The sequence below is a fragment of the Anoplopoma fimbria genome, chromosome 17, assembly GCF_027596085.1.
Source record: "Anoplopoma fimbria isolate UVic2021 breed Golden Eagle Sablefish chromosome 17, Afim_UVic_2022, whole genome shotgun sequence".
In the NCBI taxonomy this organism is placed as follows: domain Eukaryota; kingdom Metazoa; phylum Chordata; class Actinopteri; order Perciformes; family Anoplopomatidae; genus Anoplopoma; species Anoplopoma fimbria.
Window position 1 is genome coordinate 9,439,527 of NC_072465.1, and position 21,732 is coordinate 9,461,258.

At 40.9% G+C, this 21,732-nt stretch overlaps 1 protein-coding gene across 1 annotated transcript in view; it reads left to right on the forward strand.

The window, feature by feature from the left end:
• Positions 1-652: 652 nt before the first annotated feature.
• The window catches only part of cdk18 (cyclin dependent kinase 18), a 48,023-nt gene continuing 26,943 nt past the window's right edge, over positions 653-21,732 (forward strand). The window contains 1 exon segment of the mRNA XM_054616728.1: positions 653-961. The gene's annotated coding sequence lies outside the window, so the exon portion shown is untranslated.

Below are 21,732 nucleotides of genomic sequence, written 5' to 3' on the forward strand. Positions count from 1 at the left end.
CACACTGTTGTGTTTGGGCTACTTGTACTAATGGAATGACCTACAGGAACGCCCATAGATAAAATAGCACATGGAGAAATGCTGAAAGGGCATCCAAATACATAAAACAGAAACTCAACACATACGCTGGTGTTTTCACACTAACACTTGCAAGCAAACACACACACACACACACACACACACACACACACACACACACACACACACACACACACACACACACACACACACACACACACACACACACACACAGATGTGAACATGCATCCACTTGCAGTTAGTCAAGTGCAGGCTTCACACATTCATGCACAAATGCACACACACACACACACATATGTGCATACTGTCAAAAATCCTGTTTATATGCGCATACACGGTACATGCGTTCAGACTTATACATGCACATTGACGCTTTTGCATACACGCTTTCTTAGTTCTTGCTGCTGTGTGACAATCCTGTCAACAGAGGAGGAGGAGGACAGTGAGGAGGAGGCTTGTGCCATGCCGAGTGGTGATTGGCTGTTGTCATACCAACGAGGGAGGGCCTGGTGTGGGGAGGAGCCAGGGGCTGATTATAAAACACTTGTGAGCAGCAGTTTGTCCTCTCCTGAGCTTGCTCTCCACTGTCTCTATGTGTTTAGTCTTCCCTGTCGTCTGGCGGGTGAGGCAGCTTGCAGTGCTTTTTGCATTAGAGGACGGAGGGAGGGTGTAAGGGTGAGCCGTTGCAGGGACTAGTGGACAGACCAGTCCATTATTTTTTGTCCCCCCTTGTCTCCCAGCCGTCTGTCCATCACTGAGACAAGAGAGCTGCCTGCAAGCTTGTGGATTTTACCTCAGCCTGAGTGACACCTGGGAAGGAGAGAGAAACCTGAGTGGAGAGGCCCCGGAGTCTGCTCCCCGGTGCCTCCCCACCCTCTAACGCTCCATCCCTCCTGGTTGTGTGGATGACCTGTGCTCCTCTGTAAGTAGCTCTGCTGCAGCCACATCCACTCACACATTGACATGAGGACCGTACAGCATGGGATCAGGGGTCAGTGGGGGAGTCGGAGACAGGGGTACATGCTGCTGTACTTGTTCTGTTCAGTATTTTCATATTCAGGTTTCCTCATTAGCTCAGAGGACATCTTGGGGGGTCTTCTAGCGCTCTGTTGGTTACTTTGCTCTCTTTTTTGGCCTGAAGCTCCGCATGTAATGACATTCTGATGTTCCTTCTCGTTGCAAAATATCAAACAGGTGTAAATTGCATTACATTATTGCCTCATAATGGGAGAAAAGCATATATTGTTCCATACCAAACTATTGGCCAGAATAGTTCTGTGACTAATGGGAATCACCAACATAAATAATTGCTGTTACTTATGATAACAATGTGATACATTGTGAGCGTAGATGAGGCCTCTCTTTTCTGTATTACGTTGGAAATATATGATGCTTCTTTTTCCACGCTGCCATGAGAGCATCTTCTGATATGCAAAACCGTCGCACCCACCATCCAAGAACCCACTCACTCTACCACCTCTCTCCTCTTTGATGAGCCTAATGCATTAGTACTCGCATGTAAACTGACACTGGACCAGTAGTAACCCAGGAAGGACCACTAAAATAAACAGAGGTCCATCTATAGCCGCTGTATACACAACACTGTTTACCTATAAGAGCGTGCGTGTGCGTGTGCGTGTGTGTGTGTGTGTGTGCGTGTGTGTGTGTGTGTGTAACTGGTTCCCTTTTCCATATCATTGTCGTGCGCTGTTGAATCATGCAGAGTTCAGACTGCAGTGTCGCTGACACTATCACCAAAATAAACGGCATGTTAGTGAGAAGTTGCTTAGTTGAAAATGTTGCATGTTGAACACACTAAATACTCTGAGGTAATGTGTTAAGTCATTACTATAATGATATTTAAGGGTCTTCAAAAGCATCAAAATGCTCCATTAGATAATTTTCTTTTCCGTGTTACAGCATGTAAGTTTATTTTGAATTATATTTTTTTCATGCAGCTATGACATTTGAGAACAGCATAGGCAGATTCTTAAAATGACCACATGATAAGCCTCTCTTCCAAACAGCAATTGTCCAATAAGGGCGTAGCAAAAGTAACTAAGCACAGAATGTTGGTCAAGATTTAGCTTTCTCAATATGCTAAAGCAGCCTGCATGCATGGAGCTTTATTTATGTCCAGTACATCCATTGGGTTTGCAGGGTTGTGCCATTTTTTTTTTTCTTCACCTTTTTAAATAGTCAAAACACAAGAGCAAAGGTATCAGGAATGTGTTAAATGGTGTGTTTTATCTGCTCTGGCGTAAGCAGTTAGCGTTAGCAGTTTTGTTATGTGCATAGCCACAGTGTACCATATCATTAGCTAATTATTATTTTGTGTGATTACAGGTGACATTAAAAAAAATCCCATTTAAGAGCAACACATTTACCACGTGGTTTGCCAGTATGTCTACAACGACATCAAAGTTAAGGGCTCAAGTTAGTAGCTCTGTCTTGCTCTTTATTGAATTTTGGGAAGTTTTTCTCTAACGTCAACCTGAGCAAAACTCGTTACTTGAGATAGCTTTACATTTCCCAAACTCAGTGGTTTGACTTCATCCTCAAATCTTCTTCTTTTGTAAAACTGGATCATGCTGTGTGAAAATGATAAAAATAAGCATAAATCTAACCCATGTGTTGCTTGTAGTAGGTTGTGTTTTTTATGGTACAATTTAAAAAAAAAAACCAAGGTTATGTTATATAAGGGTTCACTTGCCCAACACTGCAATACAAGTGCAATGTTGCTCCTTGTTTTCATGTCCTGAACACTGATTATCATCTGCTGAGGATGCTAACAGCTTTAGCCTCAGTCTTTTAGATTGATATCATGCATGTATTTAAAAAAGCACAGTAAACTTGAATTATCTCACTAGCTAGGGTTGATTAAATTGAGGAGTCTACTCAGTCAAGAATCAGGGGGGCATGGATTGAATTGACAAAATGTTGTAAAAGCATAATTTGTTAGTAAAAAAGAAATTAGACAAACAGAATCTTTTTTGTAAATACAAGTGTTACTGGCTGCAGTGTTGGGTATATTTCAAATGTTGTCCGTCACAAGTATTATTTAAGTTACATTACATTACAGTCATTTAGCAGACGCTTTTATCCAAAGCGACTTACAGTAGTATATTACATATCATTCACCCATTCACACACTGATGACAGGCTACCATGCAAGGTGCCACCATCAGACTCTAACTAACATTCATGCAACATCCAGTCCACACCGATGGCAAGCCTTCAGGAGCAACTTGGGGTTAAGTGTCTTGCCCAAGGACACATCGACTGCCGAAGCTGGGTATCGAACCACCGATCCTCTGATTGGAGAACTACCTTGCTCTCCACTACGCTCTCCACTACGCCACAGCTGTATAGCACTGAATTAAGACCCCAACTACACTGACTTCAGGAATACCACAATTTATGTTAATGCCAAATATAGCCATCATATTAATGAACATGTAATTCTTTCTGTCCTTTTTAGTATTCTGTCTTTGCCAGTATTCACAATTTATTTTGCTTTTAAAATTGGTTCTAATCTTAATTCCAGTTATACTTATGCCACTAACAGAACCAATGTATACCAGCCTCATATGGTAATAGCACAGTAACCTTTTTTGAACAGCCTTTTGTCTCTGAGAACGGCTGTTCCTCATATTGAGTCCTAAGTAGCAATCGTTTGCCTTGACACACTGCCGGCTGAAGCACAATAGCAATGTTTACATAAATAGATTATTATTGAGGACCTGATTCATCGCACGGCCCTGGGCCCACTCAGCCATGATAATGCGAAGATAGACTCTACCGTATTTAACAATAGCCCTGGCACCAACGCTGAACCCCCTCTCACAGATGAACAAACAAATGCAAACATCTGGTCAAACGCTGCAAATGGAAGGCAGTTTTCATTTTACGCAGTGCAGAGTCTTGGGGTACTGTGATGAAACACTGAAAGGTTAAATGCTTCAGCAAGCAAATGTCTTTTGTGAAAATAAAACCATCATTTCACAACCATTGCTTCCTTACTGTGTGTCTAAATGTATTCTAGTGGTGGAGGCTCTTTCCCAAACAACACAAAGATCACTAACATAAGATATCTTCAGTGTTTTGTTTGTTGTGTGGGCAGTGTGCTTTTTGCAGGTCAGTGACAATACATAATTACTAGGTAAAGCAGTTTGCCTCTTATTGTTGCCATTTGGAGATACCAGCATGAAAAATTGCCAGGAGCACTGAGGAACATTGTGTTCCAGTGTTTTTCTTGTTACTTTCCACTCTCTACTCTTTTATCTGCATGACATTTTTGCTCTGTTTTGATTGGATAGTACTTCTCCATAGGTTGGTATACAGTTGAATACACCGGAGTAAACTCACACTAAAGTAAGAACTAGCCCAAATCAAACTGATAACTGCACACAACTCCCCCAAAACTACACTGGCACTCACTCCTCAGTCTTACAGGAATGCTCTGCTGGGTATTCTTGTAAATATACAAACATTGTATTTATAGTCAGTGTTACTCTCCAAAACCCAATGTGTCAATGCAGTTCTTTCTCATCAAACATTTGCTAAGCTCATCTTTAATGGAGTGTTGTTAATAGTAGCGCAAGTGCCCATTTGAAGCGTGTGGCCGTTCGTAAAAGGCCAACTACACATTACACTGTGCAATAATAGTTAAAAAAGTTAAAAATAGTTAAAATAGTTGTTGTTTTTTTCTCTGTCTGTAAATATAATATTTCAGTTATTGTTGTTTTTCTACTGTTTTTTTTTTATTGCTTATTTATAATACTGTTTTATTTTATTTTTTATTTTTTAGCTTGTCTTCTTCTACTATGTCTCTTGTGTGCACTTTACTCTACGCTGTTGTAAGCCTGCAAATTTCCCCGCTGCGGGACTAATAAAGGATTATCTTATCTTAACTGCTTGACTCAAGGTATTCCTACTTGCTCATCGCTTGTTGACTCCAGGGAAGCGAAAAATAGTTCGGCTTTAACAATATATATCAAGCATCCGGCTGCGAAATTGAACCGCAGTCAATGACGGACAACATGCTCGACTTTGAGTCTGCAGAGCCTTGAAGCCCCGCCCCCCACTGCTGCACGAAGTGCTGTTTGCTTGTTTCATCAAAGTTCATTAATACCAAACATGTCGCACGTCCAAACTGCACCAGTTTTACACTGCACGGCGTTGGGTCCCCGTCAATATATCCACCGATTGTTACGAAGATCAGATGATCGGTTTTCGATATATGGGAAGAACACAGACAGACAGAGATTCCATGCTTTACAGTTGGATACATGTTTACTAGCTTGCAGTCTTATTCTTCCCGTCTTTCTTGGCATATTTCTGTACTTCTTTGCACATTACAACAGCCAGCTGTTGATCAGCTAAATAGCAAGAGGATTAGACGCATTAACAAATTATCATAAGGAATCTCCATTGGTACATTTGATGTATTGTTTTTACGTTTCAGCCTGCACCTGAACATGATTGGATGCTGTCTTTGTGTGCATGAGCTGCCAGGGTCGCATTGAATTACTAAAAAAAGATTGAAAGGACCAAGTGTTGCTGGTCATGCTTTCCTCACTCACGCCCAATACGCTTTAAAAGCTCTTGACAGGTGGGCGGGTGGTGCATTCACAGCCAAGATATCCAGCTCATTTAAAAAATGTCCACCCTATCTGTCGCTGCCAATGCTTTAGAAATAATTATGTTGTTTTCAGGGAACACTGGACAAACAAATATTTTGTTAGTTATTGTGCTGTCTGGTGAAGAGAAGCTGTTTGATGAGTGGTTGGGCTTCCTGGCGTCTAGGATTCACTCCTCTGGGCAGGACGGTATAACCTGTGTGTTCTTTGCACGTTGCATAATTGCAGGCTTCTCTCCCAAGTTGCCAGAATAATGCTGCAGCTGTGATAGCTTATTAGAGGTTGGCTTGCACACCGACAGAGACAGACGCCACCTTGGGAAATATAAATAATGTGTTTTGTGCGAGTGGTGTGAGGTAAGCTGTGAGTCACGGAGCTGCTCCTGCCAGAAGCGGGACCACGACCCAGAACCCCGAGGGATAATTCCCAACAGCTAACACATCAGAATAATCACACACACATAACGTGAGGTAAAGCGATCTGACAGATCTAAAGGTCTAAAACTCTAATGCACATTTTTGACACTTAACTGAAACAGATTTTTATATAAAGTGTAACTAATGTAATGGTCATGGTTTGTTTGTCTGCTAAATCGAATAATTAAAAAGTAAATCGGACTTAAATAACCATAGGAGAAAGACCCAATGATGGCAAAGGAGTTTGTCAAATACAGGTACAATGTGAAAGACAGGCGAGTAATACTTCATTGGTATATTCATGTCAAGGTACAAAGGCACATTCTGACCATCCATGAAGGGCTTAGCTTTGTGTTGTTAACTCTGTCCAGGTGAACTCTACGTGTTTGCAACGTGTGAAGGTTTAAAGATTAACCAATAAGTCTGTATCAATACACAACCACAGAGACCTGATTTAAGCCACCCACCTACTGAAGAAATTGCTGCACTATGAGAAATTACCCACTGTGCATCACATTTACAGTCTGCAAAATTAACCACAAAACCTTTCTGCTAATTTAAGAAGCTGAGGTTTCTGGCAGGAACCATCAGTAAGTAATGCTAACAGTAGCTGCTAACACTTCTTATGACTCACAAAGTCCAACCAGTCAAAGGAAATAACTGAGGCCTTGAGCTGGTTTAATTACAAGAAGTGCAACCATTAAGAGTTGTTGAAAATAACATTACACAACAACACATTCTTACTCCCAACTCGTCAAATACAGTTTGCTCTCGTTACATGCATACATTGTCTTTTCCAAATAAACTTCAAACTTAAGTTTAGTTTTTAGGCTTATTTTTGGTATATTTAGGCAAGAAAACCACTTGGTCAGGCTTTTGAAAAGATTGTGATCTGTGTTAAAAATAGACATTGTCTTGGCTTCTAACAGGACAAGAACAGTAGTCTCCTGGATGAAAGTCCATGTTTGTTTGACCCAACCATCCTTCCCAACATCCTGTGGTGGACTTTCTTGTTGTTTATAGTACGTCAAATGCTCTGGAACTTCTAATACTGCCATGGATGGGTTTAGATCCGGGTCAATTGATTAGTTAGTTACAGACGCTTAAGGGGTGCCTTGGTATGCCGGTATGAGACATCGACCAAGCATATCATTTAACGAGATAGGAGCGGGAACCGGTTGTTACAGAAGTCACTGACAGGGTAACAAAGCTAACGTAGTCCCAGTCACAACATTTTCCTCCTAAAATAAGCCAGTCCATCACTGAATGTCGGTGTGACAGCAATTTTCTGGGGCATTTCTGGCGCGGTACTTGTAGTTCCCTTAAGTGGATCACGTGTCTAGATATGTATCTAATTGCCTGAGAAGGAAGGAAACATGAAACAGTTGCATACACCAATGTCACTGGAAGGATACGTATCAGGGGGAGAGGTGAGGTAGCACGGAGTGATATTATCAAGAGCTGTACACACATAGTCTGACTATGCTTAGCCCTTTGTTAAGCCCACAAACAGCGACGCTTCCAGAATTCAGTGTTTACAGGGGGAGATCGAAAACTTCTCTAGAATAAGAGGTGGATACATCTCATTTCAGAAAGCTCCGGCTGAACTTAATATTTCCTCCTGACAGCAAGAAGTTTCCCAGTCTAATTTTACAGTTTGCTCTGTTGGCCTCGCTGAATTAATTTCATGCTATTAGACTGAGCCCGTCTGGGGATGATAACTGTCTGTGTTGCTGCTACCTCCTCTTTATCATTCAATCTCCCCACACTTCCTTTTGGATTCTCTTTCTTATTTTGTCCTTTACCCCTGGACCTTTTTACCTCCCTGCTGTCCTCATCCCATGATCAGAGTTCACTGTTTTGTTTCCATTCAATTTGTTGCAGCTAAAGCATCTGCAGAGACAATGTTTAATTTGAGACACATTGCGTGGCAACACATCTCACAGTCTGCATTCCGTCTCGCCCCTGATGTCACTCTGACATCAGCAATCTGTGCCCATGTGCATGTTTTGGAAGGGTTGGGTTCAGGTGTTGACAGTCTACAGAGAGAGAAGAGACATTGTCAGAATGGGTAAACCAAAGACTTGTCAAACAGTCAAACACACTGCATGTTCTTTCTCTGTAAAACAATTAGACCACTCATCCTGATAATATGGGACTGCCTGAACATGTAAAAGTCAGATCAGCTTTGTCATCATGGAGCTTCAAGCTTTTTGCAGGTGCTCTTCTGCTAGACGGCTTCAACTGTCACCAGAATACTAAGGGCTGAGGCTGGGACATCTTGAATTTAACACTCTGCTTTTTTTTTCTTCTTTAAAATGTATAAATATTGCGAACATGGCCATACTCACACACTAGCATGAAACTCCTATTATTTGAACAAACATACAAGAGTGTGTTTAGAAGCAACAAATACACAGGTGAAAAGATGTGTGTGGCCACACCCAAAAAATGTGAATTCAAAGCAACCTGCCTGATTCTTTTTATCATCTTTGATGCTAAGTACTTACCCTGGCTGTTCTCAACCACTGTTTGTACACATACCCATGAAAGGGAGACCAATATAACCCACGTAATCGTGAGCAAGGACATGCAGGGTGGTATAAGGACGGCAAACTCTGCATAGGCAGGAGGATCAGTGGGTTACACAACACATGACTTCATCAAGGAGACTGCTGTTCCCGACTGCGTGAAACCAAAAGTACTTATGTACTTAACCAGCTCCACCTACCTAAACCTAACCAGGTAGTTTTGTTGCCTTAACAACAGGTTCTGCACAGCAGGGGCTTCGAGACTACCCATCATGTGGACGGCCCATAATTCCAAAAAACGATAATTAGAAAAATGTCCCATTCGACAAAAAGCCCATTTGTCCTGCAGTACTGTATGTTATCCCGAAAACGAAGACCAATGATGCTCACCTTCTCTTTCATTGCAGACTACCTCACTTCCTGCCTTTGTGTGTCTGCCCCACCATTATTGTTTTCACCTGTCCATCATTGGCGCTGCTGTCAACTGTCCCTGGTCATTATCCTTCATTCCTTGTTTATTTAGTCTTTATGCTCCCTTCTTGTGCCAGTTTGTCCTTGATTCAACTCTGCAAATCCCTGACACTATCACATACAAATACTTGTGAATCTCCAAACAGAAGAAACACCACGACATGTGTGGCCTGCTGCGCAAACCATGCTGGTGGCCTATGATACAATGGGCCAGTCTGATGTTGACCCCAGCACTGTTGTTGTCCACTCACAGCCACTGGACACAGTAGGCCAACTGTTCACATGGGGACATAGGGTGACATGTAGACATACACGGAGATGACAACAGAAGGTTTAATTGTTTACTTTTTTTTCTGCTAGCAACAGCTTCATTATAAGCACCTCTGTCATTATTATCTAACTATTCTGAGCAAAATCCTGAGAAGTGAGCTGGATGATGAGCCAAGGACAGTGAGAGATAAAAAAGTGAAGAAAAAGATAACTGTCAAGCAGAGAAATGGAGAATTTGTTTTATGGCCATATGAATGAGCAAATAAGGCAGCGATTGTTGTCTCGTGAGGCCCAACTCCAAGAAAAGATGGGATAGAAGGAAACAAAAGGTCATCTTTATTACGTCAACAGCCCAGACACAAACAGAACAAGAGGAGAATGTGACGCGTTTGTCCAAGCGCTTTGCTTAACGTTCATAAAGATGTCAAGCAAGAGAATGCTAGATGTTTCATAATTGATATGAAAGATATGGGCTTAAGGTCTAGGCTTAACCTTTTTCACCACAACACTGCACAGAGGGATGTCTGGCAGGATTGATTATCACTATGGGACAGGGAGAAAACCCTCATCTGGGTTCTTCTTTTATCTCTAAATGCATCACGCTTGTCGCAGACAGGACTGAAGCCAAGTCTCTGTAACATGCCCATTTAAGAAAAGTGTTCCGGGTGAAAATGGCGTTCACTGCAGCTTTGATGAAGCGAAGGGGAGGAGTTCAAAACTGGCTGTAGTCCATCCAAACTTTTAGACAGACGGTGTTGTTTAAGGCAACGGTAACTTTGTTTGGAGTTCGTAAGAATATAATCTGATGGTGATCTGACCAGGCTACACAAAACTCTGTGCACCATGGACTGTACCTCAGCTAATGCTCAGGCTTTTGGATCTTGAGTTTGTATGACCTTCTGCACCAAAATTCGGTCTAATGAAGAAAAATATTGCTCCCAGATGAGAAATGCCAATTTGTAATGTGAAAAGTATTAGTGCCGTCTGCCTAGGCTCTACAAACCCTATTTGCGTATTTTTTAAGCTATTGTTTCACCAACCGTGTTCTTGTCAACCTTGTGTCCAGTAGTTAGGTATCTATTATCAGAAAAAAAAAAACTCTGAATAACCCACTGTACACTACCATCTTAGCACCAAAAATAGCAGACATAGATAGTTAGAGACTGGCTGTTGAACACAGTGGAGCATTCAGCAGCGAAAGAGATGAAAGATGATAAGTCCGATGTTATCTGCATCACTGACGTAACGTTTAAAGAGCGAGAAAGTCTGTGTAGGTCAAAGGGTCAAACAGACAGATAACTTTCTCCCAGGAGACCAATATTTGTATACCTTGTGAAATGTTTACTTATTTTACAGTAGTTTTGTTACGTGACTTACAAACTAAAGTCAAGCCAGTTGCGTAACAAACAGAGGGCCACTTGTTTTATGTAACAAAAGTCTTTATCTTAACCCAAACCATGATCTTTTCCTAAATCTAACCAAGTACTTTTGTCACCTCAACCTAACCAAGTTCTGTAGTTCAGCTGCCTAAGAAAACCTTAAAACTACCTAAACCTACTTTTGACGTTTATTTTGAAAAGACACTTTGCACATTTTGAATTCATCAGGTGGCCAGATACCATATGAATAGGCTATCAACGTTGCTCTGTGATAGCTTCGGTCAATTTTTTTCTTACTTGTACAAAAGGTAAAGGTTTTGTTGATGCAACACTTAAAACTGTCAAGTGTCAAAGCTTCAGTTGGTAACTCTTATAAAATACATTTTATTTATCATTATATGTCACTATATTCTGAAAGTAGAACATGAGACGGATAATCTGTGAAAAAAATCAGGTTAGTGCTCCTAATGGCATTTGTAAGGTTCCACCACGTCCAAAGAGAAATAACTAATCAGAGCCGAGGAGCTTGTAATGCTGCTGTCAATCACTGCTGGTTAAGCTTGAGAACTCAGGCAGTATTGATCAAATATGAATCTAGTTAGTACTATTGAAAATGAGAAAGTTTCCTTGGTTTTGGCATGACGGCCGGGTCACAAACAGAACGTCAAACTCAACCTTGTACTTTACGACAATAAATGGTATGTAAGAATTGAAAGTAGTAACCGAAATGTCATCAATTGGTTTGCAGGGTCTACTGCTTCGAGTTAGGCAATTGGGGGGTCCACATCTTGGTTTTTGGCTCCAGTTTAGTTTGTTGGAACCAGAAGTGACACAAGAGGGTCGAGTTTAGTGGCCCTGCAACCAAATTATTTGTGCGACCACAATGTTGCAATTAACTGTCAAGCGTAAACTGAAAACACACTGTGAAAGGGTGAAAGTTGTGAGACGAAAACGTGGACAACATTAGAACTGGACAACGCCGTGGTAGTGACCTATCAATCACAAGGTAGCCCCGCCCGCAAGCATACCCTGCTGTCTGGTCTATTTAACCCTAAATAGGACAAAAAAAAACTAAATGAACACCATGCTGTGTTGAAGAAGACTAGTTATGAAAAATCAAGTGAGAAGTAGGGTCATTTTCTCATAGACTTCTATACAATCAGACTTCTTTTTGCAACCGGAAGCATCGCCCCCTGCTGGCCTTTAAACAGAATGCAGGTTTACGACACTTTATACTGGCTTCACTTTTTAGACCCAGAGGTTTCAAAGGGAGGTTTTGTTCACGTGTCAAACAGCTACTGGACTTTATTTCAGTTCACTACGGACACAGCTGGACGGCATCTCTAGTTCACCTGCTGGCATACTGTGAGAACACTGTATGAATTCAGGCTGTGCTGACATAAGTTCCAACTAAGCAGTGGATTTTACCAGACACTGGCCTGCTGCAAAAACATGCATTAGCTCAATGATATGTGTGTATTCTAGTTGAATGACTGGATAACGGCACCGAAAATTGGATCAGTTGCATTATAGACTAAACACACCAGCTGTTTACAATGATTCTCCCTTACCACTCTGGTTTCTGCGAGGCAGCACTCTCAAGTGTGTGTGTGTGTGTGGTGTGCGTGTGCGTGCGCGCGTGCGCAAAGCTGTACTTTCGGTCCATATGAACTACTGGAGCACACATTAATGTAACCTCAGGCCCAAGGTCAGCTCTAGCGCACATGACCCAACACACACATACACAGATCACACAGACAGATGTGTCTCTCTTACACACACACACGCTGTCTAACAGCATGGAAAAAGAAGCAAGGTATGAGGAAAAAATAAAAAGAACAAAGCAACGCTTGGGGAATTTCCTCCTTTTCTGAAGGGAATAACTGAAGCAAGTCTACCCATTTCTCATGTGAAAATGTTACTTTGTGTAACTGTGATGCTTTAGATGCCATTTTATCGTAAGTGGTTGCCTCTATTAATGTGACTTTGAAAGCAAGACATCAAAAGATAAGTAACCATTTCAGACTGACACAAAGAAAGTCTGAGCGAGTCTTCTTCTTCTTCACCTCGGTCTTTTCATCTTCTCTTCCATGTTGGATTTGTCAAACAGCAGTTCTCCCTTTTGCTCTCTTTTTTTTTTCTTTCTGCTTCATTTAGTCACTCGCTCGCTGCCCCTCCCCCTCCAACCTCCTGACCCTCTCAGAGATCACAGCCTGTGTTGGCAGCCCCATCGGCTGTCAGGAACAGGAAGCGGTGGGGCAAATGGTCTGCCCTGACCATGTGCCAGAGCCTCCCTTTTCTTTAAACGGCCTCTCATTTATTCATTCTTTCATTCAGCTTCGACCAGCTGGACGGAGAAAAAAAGTGAAAGAGAGAGAGTCAGAAATATATTTGCTTGAGGTATTCGTCATCACCCAGCGTGAGTCACAGTTTTGTATCTCTATGCCCGCCTTTCATATAAATGGGTTGTTGGATGCGTGTCATTTTTTTTTCTGATGACGGTGCCCACTGACCTGTATAAAAAAATTAAGCCCATGTAAACAAGCCCTGCATCTTTTCCCATCAGCTGGCCCCATTCTAAATGAGTACACGCAAGGGGACTTGTGTATATTCATTTAGCCGGAGCGGATTGCTCACTGGACTGCGGACATATGGCTTTTTTGCTGAATCAAACACACTCGTCCTCAAACCCGCCCAGAGGCAACAACGGCTGAGCGGCTCCAGTGGATTTGATCATTAGCCAAAAGGACAATAATTTCATCGCATAATGCTGATCACTTTTTCACTGCAAGGGCTCTACAAGTTAGCGTATTTACTTGTACTTTAGTCACTGGCTGACTGTTGTTTCTCAGCTTGATATCTACGAGAGAGAGTCAAGTTTTTCTTGGCCACATTAAGATGGTTTATATTCAGTGCGCTCCGACGGGGGTGAGAAAGTGTCGTAGCCCCGTCATACATCTGCGTAGCCCCAGTTTAGTCCCCTCATGCATTTTAGATGAAGAACATTTGAAAAGTTGATAACCAGCCATTCTGTTCCCAATCAAATCTCTGGCTGCATTCGACAGCAGCGTTTTCTGATCAAGAGAAGGTTGCGGATACAAAAGTTGAAAGTGCAAAAATGCACTTCTCTTTGTGCCTGCAGTATGGATATATATGTGGATATATTTCTTTAACTTCTGTCAGAACACGTGTATACCGCAACCTACATGTCTACCAAATGTAAATGTGTGCACAGTTAACAGGCATACAGGCTAAAAGCTTTGCACTTCTCGTTTTGGCTGCACTGTGGATAATATTCATTTCATTTCTGATGTTGTGGTAGCCATTTCATCAGAAACATTATTACAAATGCAATTATATTATTTATGATAATGCAAAAAGAATAACTGCGTTTTTGTTGTCACATTTTGGCAAATATAGTGTTAATGTCACTGGATGGATGCTGTCTGGTGCTGAAGATTTTTCCCTTTCACCCCCTAGTAAAGAAATACATTTTTATTTTATTTTGCTAAAATTAAGATAGTAAAAAGTTAGTATAAGAATGATTTGAGACATTGAAACAAAGCATCAAATAAAGCCTTCCAAAACAACTCACGTGAGAGTTTTCTGATTTGAATTCCCTATCGACAGGTCAACATGGCTTGTTATTGCCTTCCAAAAGGTTTGCTGATCTGCCAGTGCTCAAGTAAAGTTTTGGTTCAACATATGTTTAGGGGCCAATCACACTGAGACGCGTCCCTTGAAACGGGTCGCAGCGAAACCATTGTTTCCTATGGTACGACACGCCTCCAAAAAAGATGCGCAAAGAATTTTAAATATTCTCAACTTTTGTCGCAACGCTGGTCAATGTCTCAATAGACTGAGGCAGCCATTCAAATTAAGCAAGAGACGGGCTTTACTACTTTACCACTGACTTCCTTTTTTATGCCGGTAGACCTGGTTGGAATAGACGTTTATGTTGGCAATAGTTAATGATGGTGAAATATATAATTCTCCCCTCCTCCTCATTTAACAACAGAGCAACAGCAAGAGCACAATGTCTGCATTGAATCATTTCCCCTTGTTATTTACAGTTGTCTCCAATCTTGTCTCCAGCCCTGTTGTACTCTCCATTACTTTGTGCTCCCATCCATTATGTTACGGATGCTGGCTTATGAAAGGCCCATCGTCGACTTGGCTGTACTTTGGTGTGTTGCCATCTGAAAGTTACAAGAAAAAGAATGAATGTATCATTCAAAACCACAAGCAGAAAAGATATAAACCTTTATGATGATGCATGAGCCCATGTAATCAGACGGTGCCCCACAATCTTATTACAACTTCAGCTACAGAGTTGCTTTCAGAATGATGCTAAATTCTCCTGATTGGCTGCAAGCATGCTGATTCTAAAATGGTACCCTTTTTCAAACAGAGGAGTCTGTTGTCCACAACCGCCAGTTTGACACACAGTGTCCATTTCAATCAGGAATTTTCTCACTCACTACACATGCAATTAAGTTGTTCAAGAGGGTAAAAAAGGGAGCAAGGGAATGAAGTGGGGCTCCTAATCAGAATAGGGGGCAGATGCATTTATCCGTTCGATAAGAAATCTTTTATTGATTCTATTTCTCACACCAGAGTAGAGCAACAGATGAGAGGACAGGAGAGAAGAGAAAGCGAGTGAGGACATGGTCATGGTGTGTAATGAGAGCTCAATCTCTCTCCTGGTTGAGACTCTGCAAAGAGCAAACATGTTGCATGCCAACTTTCGACTGTCTGAACACAAACGGGTCCGTTTCTTTTTGTCCAAGACCATGTTAAGCGATTTCCAGCCCGTGAGTACAGTTGAGCTGCTTTATAAGAAAAGAAAGAATTATGTGTCTGTGTGGATGACTTCATTTGCTGTGACTGTAAACAGGAAGGAATGTCACACACTAAGTCGCTACATTTTGAGTACATTTTCAGGGATGTGGGAATTAAGTTATTTTAGATATGCATGTAGACTCTGGGTTTTTACCGAACGCATCCAAGGCTGCAAGAAGTGCTTTTTATCATTATTCACCCATACCAATTGCCCGAGCACAAAAGTACCAATGGCTCGACGGTCCTGACTTAATGTATTTTATTTAAAGCTACTACATGGAACTTTCTTTTCAGTTTTTGTTTGGTAGGGGACAGTTAATTACTTACTGAAATTACCCATTTTGCCCATCTCCGAGCTTATTGTTTTGTGACAATTTTTTTGCAAAATATGACATCAATATGACATCAACATCTGAAAGAGAAGCATGGGGATTGGATTAAGTCTGGCGGAGACTATAACTGCCCATGACACCTTCCTACCACCCAGCTGGACCAAATGCCACTGAAAGCAAGGACCGCCCCAAGGACCGCCCCCTACTCCTGGCTAATAGGTCGAAACTAGCATGGCTAAAACCTATACATTAAGGCCTACTAAGACATAGAAACATTAAAACAATCGCAGACTTAGACGGGCATGTCAACCAGCAGCGGGCCTTTAAAGGCTGCAGCTCATTGACTTCAGTTCACTTTTGCTGCTGTATTCTGGAGATACGAAAGTTACAACCAAACACTCATTCAACGATAACGGTTCTCAAGAGGGCTGCAAGCAGACTTCCTGGGTCCAAGCGATTGGCCAATTGCAGACGTTCTAGCGCTCCAAAAGGCCACATATCGAACAGCCACAGCACTAGTTATAGCTAATAACCCACTTATGCTAACCCCTTTTGGTCATTTAGTTCAAGCAACATTTGTTATTAAGATATGTTGTGTAATTTTTGTAAAATTGAATTTGTAATCTTCAGTAATCTTATAAATGTACACAAGGACAGATGTGTCGACTATATTTTACTTCTGAAACTACAGGGTTCATATATTAACTAGCTGACGTAAGTTTTGTCAGTTGGTTTACTTGGACAGTTACAACAGTTACAGCTGGCAGTTGCTGGGTGCAAATATTCTGTGACAACTATTCTCTACTTAGCAATTAGTTAGTTTGGTGGAACCGATCTTAATTTAATGATATGTTAATCCCTGCATATGTAAACAGTACATTATATATAATGAGGCTAAGTTGAATGTGGCCCTGTTCCAGAATTGCAGAAATTAATTTGGATGCTGCAATTTTATCATAACTGATAAAAATGATGGCCAGAAATAGAATTGTAAACTTTCTATGAAACTAATAATTTTCTCATGTTGTCCTGACGGTCTTTTTCAAACAAAAGCGTAGCTGTGTTTGTAATTTACACCCAATGCATCAAAGACTGTATAAATACAGATTTCTCTCCCACTAGAAATGCGTTTGTCAGTCATACAACCATCCACCCTTCAAAAGTAATTTGCAAGTAAGCAATCAAAATGTTTTTAATGCTCAGTCTTTGGTGCTAAACTATGTTGTGTCAGTGCTGCTTTTATATTGATCACTTCTCAACCACAGTCAGTGTGTGCTGTGTAATGGTGTATTTGTCCTTGAATTATTTGATAATGAAATTGAAGTTTATGTCGGCAGTAAAGTTTTCTTTGTGTACAGCCATGGTTTGCTTTTTTTATTCAAAACTATCTGGTTCCTAATCTGGGAACTCTGAACTCTGAATAAATTACAAACTTCAGACACAATGAGTCCATCAATCGAACACAAATTGGTTTCATAGCGTAACATTGGCCAGCTCTGACCAGAGTCGGACAGCTAGTCATGGTTAAAACTTGTGTAATAGGGATACTCGTTACACGGAGAGGTTGAAAGGAGATATATATACGTTACTAAAGCGTTACGTTTTTACCTAATAACCTGTGGAGCTCACATTAGCAGAGTACGATAGCAAATAATAATTAACTGGTGTATGCAGTTCTATACTACTACTAAAGGTATACTGAATGTCCACACATGCTGCTATACTTAATAATAGAAACAGTGAATGAAAACTAAAACGGCTTTACATTGTCTTTTATTGTCTTATCGTCTATCGTCAGGTGATGTTGTAGTTCACTTTTACACTATGATCTTTAGGTTTTAGCTTCTTCTTTAAACTATATCCTTAAACACATATTCAAACGCATTCAAACATATATTGAAGATACTCTGCTTCTCTTTGAAAATGGTTTTAATTGTTTTCCGACTACAGAATTGGCGCCACGTACTGCATGTCTTGAACAAACCCATAAAATTGCAATATAGTAGTGGGTGGAAACAAGTATTCATTTGCATATTCTGCTGGAGATTTTTCTCAAAGTTCCATCAAAATTTCTGATAAGTTTGGATGGAAACCTGATGTGTGAGATAAAGGACATTGTGAAGAATGACAAATGATCTTCTGTTAGTATTTTATTTCTGTGTGAGATGATTATACTGCAGAGATGCTGCAGCAGAAGAGCAAAGGTCATTTCCATCCACATCATATCAATAAACACAATCCTCCTCCTCTTCAGAGAGATCACAACAAACCAAACTAGTAGAAAGACCCAGCACTGTTACTCAGCTGGTGACACAAAGAATTCTTTGTACTGTTGTTTTTCAATGCAGATGCCAATTTGCTCGAGTGGATTACGTGTCTGTTGCAGACCACTGTGCCAACGACAGTGTACTTTTGTTCATTTGAACTCTTGTGTGAGAGGTACCCCCTTCCTACAGTATATAGCTCTACCCTGCTGAGACACAGGGGAAGTCTGCCTTCATAAAGGCCGCCTGACCAATTCTCAACGGGAAAAAAATCAGACACAACCACGAACACACTGGCACTTTGGCCAGCCTAGTGGTATTGATTTCTGTCTGCACAGTAAGCCTCTTTTCTCCTCTATTCTTAACCTCCATAATCTGATTTATGTTATTGCTTTTTTCTGTTTCCTAAACTTATAGGCTTTTCTGATGTTGTGTATTTCATCTGAGAGTTAACTGATTGTCGGGTTTATATGTTCATTCTAGCCATTTGTATCATTTATTATCACTGTCAGAAGGTCCACCATGAGCTGGAGGAAAAACTCCTGCCACCCTGCAGTAAATTACTGCTGCTAAGGTCAGTTTGAAATAGATGTTGACTGCACCTTTACTGTCTTGATTGATCGAATGGCGCTACTGGGCCATAAGTGTTTTTCCAGTCTAGAAATATGAAACTTAGGACTCTGTTGCTGCTTCAGCTGCTCATTGAACATGATTGTGCGTTATTAACAGCATAAAAAGGTCGCCATTGCTACTTTTACCAATGCTGTCGCAGTTGCTTTGGCCTTTTGTTCCACCAAGACCGTGTTCCCCATCCAGCTGAGGAGTCACATGTGCTGAATTTGATTGATTTCTAATTTCACAAATAGAAATCCTCCCTTTCTCCATTCTGATGTGGGGATAATTTGCCTCCACCACCGCCTTTTGAGCTGCTTCCTCCACTCGCTGTTCAATTTATGGCTGCCACCCACACGTCTCTGGCTCTGACAATGCCTTTGTTATTTTCCCTTAACTCCCAGGCCTTTGTGCATTTCTTACACCTAAAAATGCAACCCAGTCACCAGAAAAAAACATTGGCATTGTATGTTACTATAAAACACGGAATACGTTGATTGACGTTTCTGAACCAAAATACCTTTCATAGATATGCTTCGGCCATTACAGTGTGTCTTTAATAGACTCAGAAGCTCATTCAGTGAACGACTAAGGATGCCTCAGTGTTCTACCAAACAACTTAGAAGGCCCTTTGTTCCAGCAGTAGTCAGATTTTTCTTTTTCGATATTGCATCTTTCTCCTGTTAATCATGTCTCAAAAGGCTTTTTATGGTGTTACTTATTTGTTGGACTTTATTTTCGACTTTATTTGTACTTTGTTTCTTGTGTGCTGTGAAAACTATGTCTATTGTTTGTTATCTGTATGAGTTGAGTAGGTGGCAAATTAATTTCCCCACTGGTGATTAACAAAGCTTTATAGCTAACACTCCTATCACGCTTGCAGAAACGCACAATGTCCCGTGGTTCTTGTTGATGTATGATTGGTTAAGTTTAGGCAACAAAATTACCTAGGTAAGAAAAACATAACGGTTTGTGTTAAAATAACAATGTAACACAGTAATGTCACACAAGGTAACTAGCCTGAATAAATAACAACCACCCTCAGCAGATTCCTTTTTCGTAACGTTGCATAACAAGCGCAAGAACTTTATGAAACAAGTGTGAACTCAACACGGGAGAAAAAATAGGAAGAAAGGAGACATAATATTTTAAGTTACAAATTTATTTTAAGTCACATGTAACTACGTTAGTACGTAACCACGTCATGCACTGTCACGTAGATACATTGCGCAACAAACATACTTGTTATAATCCAAACATTTTTCCTAAACCTAACCAAGTGGTGCAAATCAATTTGCAGCCTTAATTCTAGTGTCAGTGCGATGGAATAGTAATTTAGTAAACCTGTATGTGTTTTTCATCCAGATTTTGTTAGGGCCCATTTTGAGCCTCTCCTTGACTCCAACCCATGTTAATCATTCACTTGTTTTGTGTGACCGGAGGGGAAGCCACAGGCTGTAGCATGCAATGTGGAAGTAATGAGAGGGGGGGGTGTGTTTTCTTGTGTCTGTTCAATCTTTATTTGATGTTATGCCTTATAGACAGGTTTCACACAAAAATAGCTTGAGCCACAATGCTACTATGTAATGCGTGAATGAGAACATTCTCACTTCAGTATTTAGAAATAAAGCCACTTGGTAGCAACAAGTAATTTAACTGTTTAGAGAGTAATTAGTATTACCTACTTCATATCTAACTTATATTTTTAAATCTAATTCACACTTTGACTCTAACCAGGGGCTAGTTTCACAAAGATATATACATAAAGAAAATATTTTAGACTTTATTTTACTTTTAGATTTAATCAAAATCTACTGAAAGTTTGACAAAAATAAAAGGAAAGCCTAAAAAGTTAGCCACCCTACCCCCAGGTTACATCTGAACCAAGAACCATGTCTCCATGGCAACAATCACTGACACCTGCTGGGGCACCAAATGACAAAAAGGAAGAGATAGCTCTTAATTTGTTGCTGGATGTTTTGAACAGAGCAATGAGAAGTCGGAGACCATAGTAACCCGTTGGAAATAAACAGCAGTGAGGATGTCGTCAATCATTTTTGTTTGCTTAAGGAAACTGCCTGAGCCTGTCGTTTGTGCTGCTGTTGATTGTGGGGTTAATTTAAAACAATAGCAGCTTGTGGCTGGTGTTGTTTTCACATTGTGAGTCTACGTGTGTCCTGGAGACACCTACTCTAGCGGGAACTACCACAGAAGCTGTTTTGGGTGCCAGGTGTTCACATATTTTTTTCCTGCCTGTGGACACAGTTTGTCACCGAGACAGATTCACTAACGTGCAAGATGTTTTTTAGGTGTGTAGTTGAGATCAAAAAGAAGGCAGAGTTTGAAGATGGCTGTGGAGTAACGGTGCCGGAAGTAGGGGGGGTTAGGACGTGGGGAAGAGGCCACTGGACCCTACCACTTTAGGTCCCTTGGCCTGATTTGGCGTGGCCGTTGGTGTGATCCCATCGCAGGATGGATCATACGATGGTAAATTTCCTGGTTGATGTTGAATTCTTCCAAAAGGAAAACCTTTTTTGCTGGGGTGAAGGGAGCTTAGTGGGTTGACCTTGTTGCTATGTTTTTATAGTAAAAAAAAAACTAAATTTACACAGAATTGATTGCCGATTAGTCCTCCTTAAAATAGTCAAGAACACGATCGCCAGATCATCTAAGGCATCTATCTGCAGATTGACTACAAGCGAGATCCAAGCCTTAGTCAGAATCTTTGCAAAGATTGATAAACCGAAGTCAATCGATTCTAAATAGCTAGTTTTGTACTCTGAGCTAACCCCCCATAAACCCCCCCAACCTCCATAAACTCTATTTTACACTGGTTTGTCCGACACCTTGTTGGAATCCTGTACCCTGACTCTATTGTATTGTGTTTTAGCTGTATTGTGGCGTGGGTTGAAAGTTCACTGCTGCTAGCTATTA